Raw genomic sequence first — 7,439 nt, 5'->3', positions numbered from 1 at the left:
AGGAGGGGAGGTCTGATATCCTTTCTGGTCCCTCTGCTGTCCTCTGGGTCCTCCCTGTCCTCTAAAGATGACCTTTGTCTTTGTTCACCGGACATTCATATCCTGTGAAGTTTGTGGTGCCTGTTACATTCTCAGTCTTGAAGCCCCCAGGCTCAACAGCCACTCTATTTGCCACAGATTGCTGGGTCTCCTTGGAGCTGTGCATCTCTCATCTGCTGTCTCCATAACATCCTGGAATGAGAGCACAGTCTGCAAGGCTACACTTGTGCCCACTCCCTCAGACAGTTTTCTTGTCATTTTGAACCTACCTATAGGAAGCCCATGTGGATCAGCTCTTTCACAGGTGTTGACCACTTTGCTATGTCCTTGGAAATTCTTCAAAACATAAAGCTATGCTTTGGTGAAAGAAAGGAAAGGGGGGGGGGGGGGGGAAAAAGAAGGGGGGGGGGGGGGGGGGGAGAAAGAGAAGGACTGAGAGGACTGAGAGGAGGAAGAAAGGAAGGAAATCCCTCCTCCCACTCTAGGATTTTCCGAAAAGTCCCCATGTGTTTCTCACTCATACCCCACCATCCCCTGAAGATTTCCTTCATGAAATTGAGAGGATGAGAGGAATGACTAAGAAACCCACCTTGGATTTCTTGCCTTTTACTTCCCCTCTGTCCTTCTCAACCACCACCTAACCCCATGGCACCCATTCTCACCCCCTATTAACTCACCTGCCCCACCCCATGTATTCTCTTTTATAATAGGAGAGGAAGTCAAGAAACTCCTCTACATCATAATCTTCCACTTTCTGAGTGTTATCTTCCTCCTCTGTCCCAGGAAAGAGAGGAAAACTATCAGGAGCATTTCCAAAATTAATACCCCAGTTGCAGAGATTACTTTTGCATGATCCCATATGGATAGAATATGAATCAGCATGTGCAGGTTAAAGGGAGAAAAACATGTGGTTCAATAGAAGATGTAATTTGTAATAGATCTGGCCAGAGGGGAAATGGATTATATAGGTAGGTGGGTGACTATGAATGAGGCAGTCAGACCATGCCTAGTCAACTCCTGAGCAGACTGAGTGTAGATTCACCCATTGGATAGCTCAATCAAGGTCTCATAACTAAATCCTATAACCGATTTAGTTATAAGAGACCTTGGAGGACATTTATGCCAACCATTTATAACTAAATCGACTATGAGCAACAAGATTGTAGGGCACAGGCATTCAGCTCAGGCTGCGCAGTAGAACTCCAAGTCTTGAGCTCCACTCCAAGAGCTTCTAACTCAGTCTGGACATCATTTTCTTGTAAATTTTCAGATAATTCTGATATGTGGTCAAGGTTGAGAACCAGTGATCTAGGACAGGGCTTCCTAAATTTTAATGTTTTGAATCAGGTGTGTATCTTGTTAAATGCAGATTTTGATTCAGAAGGTTTGGAGTGGGCCCTGAGCTTTCCATTTACCCCAAGCTCCCAGGTGATGCTGATGCTGTGATAAACCTCACTTTGAGTAAATAGGTTCTAGGGGAAGATAATCAGACAGCGTGTATGTTTTGACGTCTAGCAACTTTCTAGCTATATGGGGGCATAAAAGGAAAGTGAGACATAATCCCATATTTATGCCTGGTACAACCTAGAGCAGGTAGGGTCAAGCCAAGAGTGCTTGGAACCAAGGATTTGTGACTGAGGAAAACAGAAAGAGGACAGAGACCGGACAAGGGCCGCAATCATAAGGCTGGTCTGATTCTTCCCAATAGGATGACAGTTCTCTGGCCAACAGTTCCTGAGAAACCAGAACACATACTTGTTGACATGTATCTTTTTTTGTTTGTTTGTTTTTTGCTCCCTTTATTATTCCCAGCCACAGCTATGACACATTTTTGTCATATTCTCCTCTCAGACTTTTTTGTCTACTCTTGTCTTCTCCACTCACTTTCCAGCAGATGGCCTTCTCTCCTCATCCAGAGAACATGCCCAGCAGCTGGTAACACTCAGCTTTTTACATCATATAAACCTAGCTTCACCCACAGGCATCCTTCCTCAATGCCTTCTTCAGTGAAACACAAGGTCCTTTCTTCTGCCCAAACCTCATCTCTGCCTTGTCCTCTGGGACTGTCTGTTAAAACATTGTTGACAACTCTAATTTATTACAACCAACATTTTCATCTTTCGTTTTGATTTTGTATGGTCTATATTAGGTTATTTTTCTAAGTAGTATTTAAATAGTAATAAATAATATTTGGTATTTAGTTCACATTTTTACTTTATTGTTACTTATAAGTAGTAAGGATAAGGGAAGTTTTATTTGAATTATGTGCATGCACGTGTATACTGAGTCATGCTGTAAAATGCATTTCTTACCACAGGTTGCTAAGAGTTTGCAAAATGTCTTGCTAAAGCCCATCTCCTTCATATCTTGCCCCATCTATTGTCCTTTATCTGTCCTCTATGTTCTTTTCTCTTAAGCATAAAAAACACTTTCAATTTTCCCTCACTTTGAAGAGAATAGCTTTCCTCAACCCTGCATTTTTTCTATATAGCATCTACACTACTGTATTAGTTTCCCAAGGATGCCATAACAATGTGCCACAAACTGGGTGGCCTAAACAACAGAGATTTATTGTCATACAGTTCTGGAGGCTGGAAGTCCAAAATCCAGGTGTCAGCAGGGTGAGTTCTTTCTGTGGGTTTGAGGCAGAGCTTGTTCCAGTCCTCTCCCTTTGGCTTGTAGATGGCCATCTTCACGTTCATGTGGTGTTCTCCCTGAATGCGCATCAGTATCTCAATTTCCCTTTTTATAAGGATGCAAGTCATGTTGGATTAGGGCCTACCCTAATGACCTCATCTTAACTAATTATATCTGCAATGACCCCATTTCAAATTAAGATCACATTCTGAGGTGCTGGGTGTTAGGACTTCAACATATGACTTTTTGGGGGACACAATTCAACCCATAACAATGATCTTCTCTGAGTCAAGATTCTGGAAAGTGAAACCAACATTGACTGCCTATTCTCTTACCCGAGATTCACCCTTCAAGTCATTGCAGTCTGTCTTTTACCTAACTGAAACTCCAATGGGAATGCTTTTAATCAAGTCACTTATGCTAATTGTCAAGTACCATAGATAACATTTGTATCCTTATCTACTTTATTAATATTGTGATTTAAAAGAGTTGATACTCTTTCCAGTGAAACTCTCTTGTTTGTTGTTTTTATTTCAAGTTCAGAGGTACATGTGTGGGTTTGTTATATAGGTAAACTTGTGCCATGGGAGTTTGTTGTACAGATTATTTTGTCACCCAGGTATTAAGCCTAGTGCCTTCTAGTTATTTTTCCTGATACTCTATCTCCTCCCACCCTCTAATAGGCCCCAGTGTGTATTACTTCCCTCTATGTGTCCATGTGTTCTCATTTAGCTACCACTTATAAGTGATAATACGCGGTATTTGGTTTTCTGTCCCTGTGTTAGTTTGCTAAGGATAATGGCCTGCAGTTCCGTCCATGTCCCTGCAAAGGACATGATCTTGTTCTTTTTTATGGCTGCATAGTTTCTCTTGGTGTATGTGTACCACATTTTCTTTATCCAGTCTACCACTGATGGGCATTTAGGTTGATTCCATGTCTTTACTATTGTGAATAGTGCTGCAGTGAACATACATGCGTATGTCTTTATGATAGAATGATTTATATTCCTTTGGGTATATACCCAGTAATGGGATTGCTGGGTCGAATGGTATTTCTGTTTTCAGGTCTTTAAGGAATTGCCACACTGTTTTTCACAATAGCTGAATTAATTTACACTCCCATTAACAGTGTGTAAGCATTCCTTTTTCTCTGCAACCTTGCCAGCATCTGTTATTTTTTTGACTTTTTGTTGTTATTTGTTTGAGACAGGGTCTCACTTTGTTGCCCAGGCCGGAGTGCAGTGGCCCCATCTCGGCTCGCATCTCGGCTCACTGAAACTTCTACCTCTCAGGCTCAAGCAATCCTCCCACCTCAGCCTCTTGAATAGCTGGGACTACAGGCGCACACCACCAAGCCTGACTAAATTTATTTATTTTTTTGTATTTTTGGTAGAGACAGAGTTTCACCATGTTACCCAGGCTGGTCTCAAACTCCTGAGCTCAAGAGATCTTCCTGCCTCAGGCCCCCAAAGTGCTGGGATTATAGGCTTGAGCCACTGTGCCCAGCCTATTATTTTCTGACTTTTTAATAATAGCCATTCTGACTGGTGTGAGATGGCATCTCATCATGATTTTGATTTGCATTTATCTAATTATCAGTGATATTGAGCTTTCTCATATGCTCGTTGGCCCCATGTACATCTTCTTTTGAAAAGTGTCTGTTCATGTCCTTGGCCCACCTTAATGGGGTTGTTTTTTTCTTGTCAATTTGTTTAAGTTCCTTATAATGCTGGATATTAGACCTCTGTGAGATGCATTGTTCACAAAATTTTTCTCCCATTCTGTGGGTTGTCTGTTTACTCTGTTGAGAGTTTCTTTTGCTGTGCAGAAGCTCTTTAGTTTAATTAGATCAATTTTTGCTTTTGTTGTGATTGCTTTTGTCATCTTTGTCATGAAATCTTTGCCAAGTCCTATGTCTAGAATGGTATTGTCTAGGTTGACTTCCAGGGTTTTTATAGTTTTGGGTTTTGCATTTAAGAGTTTAATCCATCTTGGGTTGATTTTTGTATATGATGTAAGGAAGGGGTCCAGTTTCTGTTCATCTTCTGCACATGGCTAGCCAGTTATCCCAGCACCATTTATTGAATAGGGAGTCCTTTGCCCATTGCTTGTTTTTGTCAGCTTTGTCAAATATCAGATAGTTGTAGGTGTGTGACCTTATTTCTTGGCTCTCTCTTCTATTCCATTGGTCTTTGTGTCTGTTTTTGTACCACTACCATGATGTTTTGGTTACAATAGCCCTATAGTATAGTTTGAAGTCAGGTAGTGTGATGCCTCTGGGCTTTGTTCTTTTTGCTTAGGATTGCCTTGGCTGTTAGGGTTCTTTTTTGGGTCTGTATGAATTTTAAGATAGTTTTTTTTTTTTTTTTTTTTCTAATAATAGTTCTGTGAAGAATGTCACTGGTAGTTTAATAAGAATAGCATTGAATCTATTAATTGCTTTAGGCAGTGGCCATTTTAACAACATTAATTATTCCTATCCAAGAACATGGAATGTTTCTCCATTTGTTTGTGTCATCTCTAATTTCTCTGAGCAGTGTTTTGTAGTCTTCCTTGTAGAGATCGTTTACCTCCCTGGTTAGCTGTATTCCTAGGTATTTTATTCTTTTTGTGGCAATTGTGAATGGGATTGCACTCCTGATTTGGCTGTCGGGCTTGACTGTTGGTGTATAGGAATGCTAGTGATTTTTGTATATTGATTTTGTACCTTGAGACTTTGCTGAAGTTGAAACTGTCTTATTTGGCATTGATGACCCAAACATCCCTGGTGTCTACCTTGGCCTTCCTCTCTTTTCACCATTGCTTTTTGTAGAATCTCACCTATGGTCAGGGCTTCAGATGCCACCCATAAACTGATGACTCTCAAATTTGTCTCTAGTTCAGAATTGCTCCAGAGATACCCATCATCTTAAAGATGATTGACAGTGATAGGCATAAGCCCAACTTAGGTGGCATAATCTTGAACAACACAAAATAATAAATCATGAGGCCTGAACTCGTTTGATAAAGTTAAATGATTTTCTGGCCTTGTCACCTAACAAGGATGGAGATAACACTGATTTTTCCAAATAGTCATTAACTTTCCACTGAAATTGATTGCTTAAATTCTGTATCTTGTTTTGGCTTCTGTGGGTATAAATGACAACTATAAGTAAGCATTCTCATTTCAAAAATCCTTCATCAAACAACGAGCCAGAAATGTAGTCACCTCTTCACCTGATGTGAGAATAGATGGAGGAAAATTCTGAAGGAATAGAATCAGCTGGAACAATTACATGTCCTTGACGTAAAATCCCAGACTCCTGCCCTAAGCATAACCCTCTTAGACAGCTACCATGCCACTGTAGGATGGTAAGGCCAATTACCTGTTCCCCATCACCCAGCAGATATTTTGGAATTACAGTCTTGTGGGGGCTTCTTATATTATATTCAACAAATAAATATTCAACAGAACTTGGTTATAAAGATACTGTCTATAAGCAACATCCTTGAATTCATCAAGGAGTTGTCTGGATGATCCTTAAAGTAAGTCACTCTCTCAGATAGAGACACACTCTGTGATAGTAGCATTGTCTGTTTGTTTCTTTGTTTTCGTTTTTTAGATTTTTAATGCTCATCTTGGTTGTCATTTGTCTTGATTATGTATACATTTACATATATATATTCTGTTCTATCCATTTATAATTTAATTTTGTCTTGAATATTTTTATATATTTTTTGTCTTAATTATGTATGTATATATACATATAATATCCATTTATAATTTAATATTACTAGTGCTGATGCTTGATTTGCAGCCAGGATAATGATTAAATGTCATTAATGCACTGTTTATCCCATGAAGCGTATTTACAAACCTAGGTCATGTGAGAGTACTAACCTAAACCTCAGCCTCCTCTGAGCTCTCCCTCACCATTTAGTGTGTTGTTATTGAACTGCCCTTTATGGGTTTAATATGTTAATCAATATAGTTTTTCTTATATAATTTATAAGAATTAGTTTGGGAGAGGCTTTTCAGATAATTTTAATATAGATATCTAGTGATTTTTCTTGTTCCTTAGGTTTGTGAATCTACAGATATAAGGTTATGATATTTCAGAAGTAATTTTCAAACCCTGCTGTGTTCTTAATAAGTCCTTACATTTTGTCAGCATCACAAGTCATAGATTTTAAAGTAGTGTGTTATGCTCAATGCATTTTATTCCTCTCACTGTTAGCATTTGAAATAGTCAGATTCCCATGACAGCTGAACCCCACAGGGTCCCCACTGGCTGCTCATGACTTACTAGAAGACTAAAAATCCAGCTGAGATTGGTTGCAGGGTTTCAAGCTTCAGCTAAGGCCCCTCACCATAATCCAAGAACATTTCCAGTGGGAAAGAAGACACAGGCCTGGGTTAAACCTGTCAGTACTGCTTGCCTCTTCTCCATACATGAAATTCCTTATGGTACTCCCTCTCTGAACTAATCAAGGGCAAGGCTTCAAATGAGAAGCAGACCAGCTGCTTATGACAAACATCTTGGGGCCCCTTAGATTAATGTATAATGCAAATATGCTGACTATGCATTTGGCAAAGGTAGACGATGAGTTTATGTCCATGATGTTTACGTTGCCACTAACTAGGATTCTAAAGTTTCTCTCAAGGATTCAACAGCTCATATCTGTAATCCCAGCTGGAAGGCTGAGGTAAGAGGATCACTTGAGGCCAGGAGTCTGACACCAGCCTGTGCAGACAAAGTGAGTCCCCGTCTCTACAAAAAAAA

Source organism: Rhinopithecus bieti, unplaced genomic scaffold (assembly GCF_001698545.2).
Source record: "Rhinopithecus bieti isolate Rb0 unplaced genomic scaffold, ASM169854v2 scaffold_59, whole genome shotgun sequence".
Taxonomy (NCBI): domain Eukaryota; kingdom Metazoa; phylum Chordata; class Mammalia; order Primates; family Cercopithecidae; genus Rhinopithecus; species Rhinopithecus bieti.
Note: the sequence above shows the minus strand (reverse complement) of the source record.